This window comes from Xiphophorus couchianus, chromosome 4 (assembly GCF_001444195.1).
Source record: "Xiphophorus couchianus chromosome 4, X_couchianus-1.0, whole genome shotgun sequence".
Taxonomy (NCBI): Eukaryota; Metazoa; Chordata; class Actinopteri; order Cyprinodontiformes; family Poeciliidae; genus Xiphophorus; species Xiphophorus couchianus.
Genome location: NC_040231.1, coordinates 35,331,214 through 35,339,839, shown reverse-complemented (window position 1 = coordinate 35,339,839; position 8,626 = coordinate 35,331,214). Strand labels below are relative to the sequence as shown.

Here is an 8,626-nt window from a genome sequence, read left to right as displayed (position 1 = left end):
CTCCTCTCCGCATGGATGCTGAGGTCACACAGGACTTGGTGCTGGCAGGAAAAAAGGCACCAGTTCTTCTTCCTTATCTTTGTCTTCATCTTTGTCTTTGGGGTCAGAACCCAGCCGATGAGAGAAGTGCGATTCGAAGCCACAGATTGTGGGCCAGACGGGTTGGTCTCCATGTGCAGGACAGTCTTCGGCTCTGTGGCCCCGGCTCTTCTTCAGCTGCAGAGTTCTTTGTCCATCTCGATCTTGGCTCGAAGCTGCCCGGAGGATCCAACAAAAGGTTCCTCTTTTGCACCCACCTTATATAGGGTTTATCTGTCTGCTTAGACAGATGATCTCATATCCGTCACTGTCTTAAGAGACATCATGTCATGATGTCTGTGCCAATGTCTCAGGGCTGCTCAACCTCCTGTTTCCATATAAGGTGCTGATCATCTCTGCTCTCCTGTTAGTTCCCCTTTTTCCCTTCCTGTCACCTTTCACCTACCATCTACCTCCAACATATCAGTGATGTTTAATTGCAGTTTTATAACCTTTTACACCATTTCAAGTTCAATGTCAAAATCACATTTATTTCACATTTATTTTCTTTAGCTTCTCTGATCTATCATTCATTTATGATTTTATAACCATAACTTATTAGTTACTCTTATTATGATCTTAATGTGAGTTATTACAGATGTTTTTCTGAAAAGAAACCAAGAATAATCTATTATTCTAATTATTTGATACCAAAGTTACATTTGCTTGTTTTTCTTATAAGTGTTCTCACAAATATAAGTGTAAGTATTATTACAAGTAAATCAATATTCATATAAGTATTTTACTTTGAATCTTATCCAATTACTAATAATGTTTAGATTTAATTTTTTTAAACTTTCATGCTTTAAAATAGTCTCAGCTATTTTTATAAATCTGCAGGCTGGAAACTTCCTCTTTTTCCAGGAAACCTGCTTTTCTTGTTTCATGAATCTCTCTGACTGACTATGATTTCTTATGATTAGATAGAAAAAAGTAGAATTAAAGCAAAGTTTGCATGAGACAAAAACAACACACACAACTAGATTTATTTTATTGACACCTAAGTCTACTGTTGGGCCCTGATGTCACTTGAGTGATTCATTTTAAAGATAACTTTATTTATTATTACTGTTAAACTAAAATCTCCAGCATGGGGAAGTGGGATGAGCTCGGATTTTCTTGACACAATCAATAAATCACATTTATTTAAGTCTTTGCAGCTTTTGCCAAAACAGTTCAAAATCAATCTGTTTCCACTGATCCTCCCTGAGATGTTTCTACAATTTAAACAGAGTCACTTTGTGGTGAATTTAGCTGATTGGACTGGACCTGGAAAGGCTCACAACTGTCTACATAAGGCCCCACAGTTGGCAGTGCAGGTCAGAGGTAAAAACCCAAGCATGAAATCAAATGAATTGTCTGAGACGGGAATGTCTCGAGGAACAAATGTGAGGAGGGATCCAGAAACATTTCTGTCTCTGTTTCCCTCCAGAAACAGAAATGTTTCATCTCCATGACGATGGAATCCATCGTCATGGAGATCAGCACACAGATGGCATGTACCTCTCCTCATCAAGGAGAGAATGTGTTTTCTATAGAGATGAATCTTCAAGAGCTGTTGGGATAACGAGACATCTTTGCTGGTGCTTCATTCCTTTATTCTGGATCCACTGATCGGAAAACAAGTCTGGACTGGGCCAGCATTCTGCAAAGAGATACCAGTACAAAACGACAATAATGAGAGAGGAAGACAACCGGACAGAAAGAGCAGAAGCTAAGGTAGTTAGCCACAGGCCCTACCATCAGTCTGGTAGAACATTTACCATGCTAACTAACGAAATCCCAACCTGCAGTACACCTAAGTAGCCTATAGGACTCACCTACCGCCAGTCAGTTTGATGACAGGAATGTGTAGGCAGGTTTGCTGACAACTGGTTTATGACACTAGAGAAACCAAAACCAACCTGATGTTTTAATTCATCAGAACCAAACATTCATGTTTTAGGGACTCGAAGAAACCACACAGCCATGTTTGAACCCAGAACTTTCTGGCTCCAAAGTAGCAGAGTTGAAGTAGCTAAGCTAATGATTTATCAGGTAAACATGTCAAGTGAAAACATCAGTTTTGACAATGAACTCAGTGTGTTCTACATTCTTTTATATCTTATTTACATCAATTTTGAAATTTGAATTGAAGTACTTGGCTGCACAGTGGCGCAGTTGGTAGCACTGTTGCCTTGCGGCGAGAAGGTCCTGGGTTCGATTCCCGGCCGGGGTCTTTCTGCATGGAGTTTGCATGTTCTTCCTGTGCATGCGTGGGTTCTCTCCGGGTACTCCGGCTTCCTCCCACAGTCCAAAAACATGACTGTTAGGTTAATTGGTCTCTCTAAATTCTCCCTAGGGGTGAGTGTATGTGTGAATGGTTGTTTGTCCTGTATGTCTTTGTGTTGCCCTGCGACAGACTGGCGACCTGTCCAGGGTGTACCCCGCCTCTCGCCTGCAACGTAGCTGGAGATAGGCACCAGCAGCCCTCCCGACCCCATTAGGGACAAAGGGAGAACAGAAAATGGATGGATGGATGGATGGAATTGAAGTACTTTGTTGGTACTACTTGGTGTACGTCCAGTTTTTCCTGCAAAGCATTAATCTTAGCATAAATGCCAAATAAAAGTTAGATTTTTACATTAGTGCTACATGTGGTGAGGTGCATCCAGACTGACCTGCTCTGTCTGCATTGCTTTCATACTCAACAGCTAAAGAAAGAGTCACACAGCAAAGTTTGTATTGTTGACAACATGTTGAGTAGTTACACAAACTAACATGACTTCATCTGTTTGGGTTTGCTTCAGATCTGGATGTTGGCCGTGGATCATTTGTGCCGTGCCGGTCCAGACCGTCCAGCAGCTCTGTTCTGTGTTGCTCTGAAGGCGGACCGTTGCCCTGCAGGCTTCCAGCCGCATTCCTCAAGTTGTTCTTGGGCATTTTATTTGATTTGTAGACCTTTTGGATCCAAGATGCAGCCACACATTTCATTGCAATCATATAAGCAGTTTTGTTTCCTATTTGCTCAGGATTTCAACCAATACAATGTGACTTGTATGACTGTTTTTAAAGGGTTAAATCTGTTTAAAGCAGATGAATTGTGGTATTTTTAAGGATATTTTTTCTGAGAGGAGAGATACATAGTAAGAGCTTGTTTTTTTGGTATGCCCACCTCTTGTTCTCTGCAGCAGTCTGATCAGATTCAGGCCTGATGGGCAAACCTGAACTTGTCCATATCTTCCTTAAGGCAGTGAGAATGCTTTGGTGATGACGGCTTTAAGCTTTCATGCAGTAACAATGTTGCAGGAGAGCAAAAGGAAACAGTTTCACTGCTTAACACCCAGAAACTAATGGAATCAAATATGATTTACATCATACTGGAGCTGATGGACTTTTTGTGTTGCAACTTGTTCAAATGGTGTATTTGATCTTTTTTTGTTACTAATTATTATATTCTACACCTCAAAACTTTATATTAAAAGAAAATGTAATTAATTTGTGTGACAGATGACTACCCATAGTTTAGCTGGGAAGCTAAATATTTAGCTTGAAACTGAATATTTAGTTTCCAATGAAATGTTTAGGATTGAGCTAAGTATTTAGTTTACAATCTAAATATTTAACTCCAAATTAAATATTTTCCTATTCAGCAAAATACACTGCTCAAAAAAAATAAAGGGAACACTCAAATAACACATCCTACATCTGAATGAAAGAAATATTCTCATTGAATACTTTGTTCTGTACAAAGTTGAATGTGCTGACAACAAAATCACACAAAAATCATCAATGGAAATCAAATTTATTAACCAATGGAGGCCTGGATTTGGAGCCACACACAAAATTAAAGTGAAATAACACTACATGCTGATCCAACTTTAATGTAATGTCCTTAAAACAAGTCAAAATGAGGCTCAGTATTGTGTGTGGCCTCCACATGCCTGTATGACCTCCCTACAACGCCTGGGCATGCTCCTGATGAGGTGGCGGATGATCTCCTGAGGGATTTCCTCCCAGACCTGGACTAAAGCATCCGCCAACTCCTGGACAGTCTGTGGTGCAACGTGACGTTGGTGGATGGAGCGAGACATGATGTCCCAGATGTGCTCAATGGGATTCAGGTCTGGGGAACGGGCTGGCCAGTCCATAGCTTCAATGCCTTCATCTTGCAGGACCTGCTGACACACTCCAGCCACATGAGGTCTAGCACTGTCCTGCATTAGGAGGAACCCAGGGCCAACCGCACCAGCATATGGTCTCACAAGGGGTCTGAGGATCTCATCTCGGTACCTAATGGCAGTCAGGCGGTATCTGGTGAGCACATGGAGGGCTGTGCGGCCCTCCAAAGAAATGCCACCCCACACCATTACTGACCCACCGCCAAACCGGTCAAGCTGAAGGATGTTGCAGGCAGCAGACCGCTCTCCATGGCGTCTCCAGACTCTGTCACGTCTGTCACATGTGCTCAGTGTGAACCTGCTTTCATCTGTGAAGAGCACAAGGCGCCAGTGGTGAATTTGCCAATCCTGGTGTTCTCTGGCAAATGCCAAGCGTCCTGCACGGTGTTGGGCTGTGAGCACAACCCCCATCTGTGGACGTCGGGCCCTCATACCATCCTCATGGAGTCGGTTTCTAACCGTTTGTGCAGACACATGCACATTTGTGGCCTGCTGGAGGTCATTTTGCAGGGCTCTGGCAGTGCTCCTCCTGTTCCTTCTTGCACAAAGGCGGAGGTAGCGGTCCTGCTGCTGGGTTGTTGCCCTCCTACGGCCTCCTCCACGTCTCCTGGTGTACTGGCCTGTCTCCTGGTAGCGCCTCCAGCCTCTGGACACTACGCTGACAGACACAGCAAACCTTCTTGCCACAGCTCGCATTGATGTGCCATCCAGGATGAGCTGCACTACCTGAGCCACTTGTGTGGGTTGTGGAGTCCGTCTCATGCCACCACGAGTGTGAAAGCACCACCAACATTCAAAACTGACCAAAACATCAGCCAGACAGCATAGGTACTGAGAAGTGGTCTGTGGTCCCAACTGCAGAACCACTCCTTTATTGAGTGTGTCTTGCTAATTGCCAATAATTTCCACCTGTTGTCTATTCCATTTGCACAACAGCAGGTGAAATTGATTGTCAATCAGTGTTGCTTCCTAAGTGGACAGTTTGATTTCACAGAAGTTTGATTTACTTGGAGTTATATTGTGTTGTTTAAGTGTTCCCTTTATTTTTTTGAGCAGTGTATTTAGCTCCAAAACAAATATTTATTAGCACACTAGCTTACTAGCTAAAAATTTAGGTTGGTAGCTACATAGTTAGCTAAAATGCAAATTTTCTTGCTGAACAGTGGAAGAGGACTATCAAAATAAAGAGTCTTGCTGACCTCTATTTAAATTTCTGCTGCTGGTAAGACTGATATTTAGTCTGTAAACTAAATATTGAACTGGTGACTTAAATATTTAGTTTGACATTTAAAAATTCATGAATAAAACCGTGAAAAATGAACACATATTTTAATTTTCTTTTAACATGCTAAAGACACCAAAAAATATTGTTGTTCATTCTTTAACGTGTAACTGCACATTGACAATAAAGGCTTCATGCTTATCTTCATTCTTCTTCCCAATACAGTGAACCCTCGCTATAACGCGGTTCACCTTTCACGGCCTCGCTTCTTTGCAGATTTTTTTGTGCAGTGTTTTTTTCACTGTGCGTTGTGTTCTGCATCCTGATTTGGCTAAACAGTCTCCACGCTTCTTCTCTACCTGTGTGCCAATAATGTTACGGTATTTAAATATACGTAACACAACTTGGCAAATTTTGGTAAATGGTTTTGCCCAGAAGAAAAAAATAGTGACAACAACTACCGATAACTATGTTCTTACGAAAAAACACACCTGCACCACAGGCTTCAGAAGAAAAAGACACTAGAGAGCGGAGTCAGGCCGCAGCGTCACAGTCAGAGGAACAGTGAAATACGCGAGTCACAATTTGTCCTACTGTACTTCGTATTGATGATTAAAATGATTATTTTACTATAGTTATTTGTAAGAAAGTGTTCTATTTGTTAAAAAATGCTTGGGCCTGAAAACAGATTTTGTTCTTTGGATTCAATGTACCCAAAGGGGTCGGGTGCACTGTGTGATGGGTGGCGGCCAAGGGAGGGGACCCTGGCGGTCCGATCCTCGGTTGCAGAAGCTGGCTCTTGGGACGTGGAATGTCACCTCTCTGGTGGGGAAGGAGCCGGAGCTAGTGCGTGAGGTTGAGAGGTTCCGGCTAGAAATAGTCGGTCTCACCTCGGCGTATGGCTCTGGTTCTGGAACCAGTCTCCTTGAGAGGGGCTGGACATACTTCCACTCTGGAGTTGCCCAGGGTGAGAGACGTCGGGCAGGAGTGGGCATACTTGTTGCTCCCCATCTCGGCGCCTGTACGTTGGGGTTTACCCCGGTGAACGAGAGGGTAGCATCCCTCCGCCTACGGGTGGGGGGACGGGTTCTGACTGTCGTTTGTGCTTATGGGCCGAACGACAGTTCAGATTACCCACCCTTTTTGGAGTCCTTAGAGGGGGTACTGGAGAGTGCTCCTCCTGGGGACTCCCTTGTTCTGCTGGGGGACTTCAACGCTCACGTGGGCAACGACAGTGAGACCTGGAGGGGCGTGGTTGGGAGGAGCGGCCCGCCCGACCTGAACTCGAGCGGTGTTCTGTTGCTGGACTTCTGTTCTCGCCATGGATTGTCCATAACGAACACCATGTTCAAGCATAAGGGTGTCCATATGTGCACTTGGCACCAGGACACCCTAGACCGCAGTTCGATGATCGACTTTGTCATTGTTTCATCGGATCTGCAGCCGTATGTCTTGGACAATCGGGTGAAAAGAGGTGCGGAGCTGTGAACTGACCACTACCTGGTGGTGAGTTGGCTCCGGTGGTGGGGGAGAAAGCCGGTCAGACCTGGCAGGCCCAAACGTGTTGTGAGGGTCTGCTGGGAACGTCTGGCGGAATCCCCTGTGAGACGGAGCTTTAACTCCCATCTCCGGCAAAACTTCGAACACGTCCCGGGGGAGGTGGGGGACATGGAGTCTGAGTGGACCATGTTCCGTGCCTCCATTGTCGAGGCGGCCGATCGGAGCTGTGGCCGCAAGGTTGTCGGTGCCTGTCGCGGCGGCAACCCTCGAACCCGTTGGTGGACACCTTCGGTGAGGGATGCCGTCAGGCTGAAGAAGGAGTCCTATCGGGCCTTTTTGGCCTGTGGGACTCCGGAAGCAGCTGATGGGTACCGGCGGGCGAAGCGGCATGCGGCTCGGGCGGTTGCTGAGGCAAAAACTCGGGCGTGGGAGGAGTTTGGAGAGGCCATGGAGAAAGACTTCCGTACGGCTTCGAGGCGATTCTGGTCCACCATCCGGCGTCTCAGGGGGGGGAAGTGGTGCAGCACCAACACTGTTTATAGTGGGGATGGTGTGCTGCTGACCTCTACTCGGGACGTTGTGGGCCGGTGGGCAGAGTACTTCGAAGACCTCCTCAATCCCACCAACATGCCTTCCACTGAGGAAGCGGAGCCTGGGGACTCTGGGTTGGGCTCTCCAATCTCTGGGGGCGAGGTCGCCGAGGTGGTTAAAAAGCTCCTCGGTGGCAGGGCCCCGGGGGTGGATGAGATCCGCCCAGAGTTCCTTAAGGCTCTGGATGTTGTAGGGTTGTGTTGGCTGACGCGACTCTGCAATATCGCATGGACATCGGGGGCAGTTCCCCTGGATTGGCAGACTGGGGTGGTGGTCCCCCTGTTCAAAAAGGGGGACCGGAGGGTGTGCTCCAATTATAGAGGGGTCACACTCTTAAGCCTCCCTGGCAAGGTCTATTCAGGGGTCCTGGAGAGGAGGGTCCGTCGGATAGTCGAACCTCGGATTCAGGAAGAGCAGTGTGGTTTTCGTCCTGGTCGTGGAACACTGGACCAGCTCTACACCCTCAGCAGGGTCCTGGAGGGTGCATGGGAGTTCGCCCAACCAGTCTACATGTGTTTTGTGGACTTGGCGAAGGCGTTCGACCGTGTCCCTCGGGGAGCCCTGTGGGGGGTTCTCCGGGAGTATGGGGTACCGGGCCCTTTGATACGGGCTGTCAGGTCCCTGTATGACCGGTGTCAGAGTCTGGTCCGCATTGCCGGCAGTAAGTCAGGCTCGTTTCCGGTGAGAGTTGGACTCCGCCAGGGCTGCCCTTTGTCACCGATTCTGTTCATCACTTTCATGGACAGAATTTCTAGGCGCAGCCAAGGTGTTGAGGGGATCCGATTTGGTGGCCTTAGGATCTCATCTCTGCTTTTCGCAGACGATGTGATCCTTTTGGCTTCATCAGAGTGTGATCTGCAGCTCTCGCTGGAGCGGTTCGCAGCCGAGTGTGAAGCGGCCGGGATGGGGATCAGTGCCTCCAAATCCGAGGCCATGGTCTTGAGCCGGAAAAGGGTAGAGTGCCTTCTCCAGGTCAGGGGGGGTGTCCTGCCCCAAGTGGAGGAGTTTAAGTATCTCGGGATCTTGTTCACGAATGGGGGAAGAAGGGAGCGGGAGGTCGACAGGCGGATTGGTG

At 46.8% G+C, this 8,626-nt stretch overlaps 1 long non-coding RNA gene across 1 annotated transcript; it reads left to right on the top strand.

The window, feature by feature from the left end:
* The first annotated feature begins 1,208 nt into the window (after nucleotides 1-1,208).
* On the top strand, nucleotides 1,209-3,200 carry LOC114142613 (uncharacterized). The gene is made up of 2 exons (XR_003595073.1): nucleotides 1,209-1,797; nucleotides 2,868-3,200. It is a non-coding gene; the product is annotated as an uncharacterized LOC114142613 (long non-coding RNA).
* Nucleotides 3,201-8,626: the final 5,426 nt, after the last annotated feature.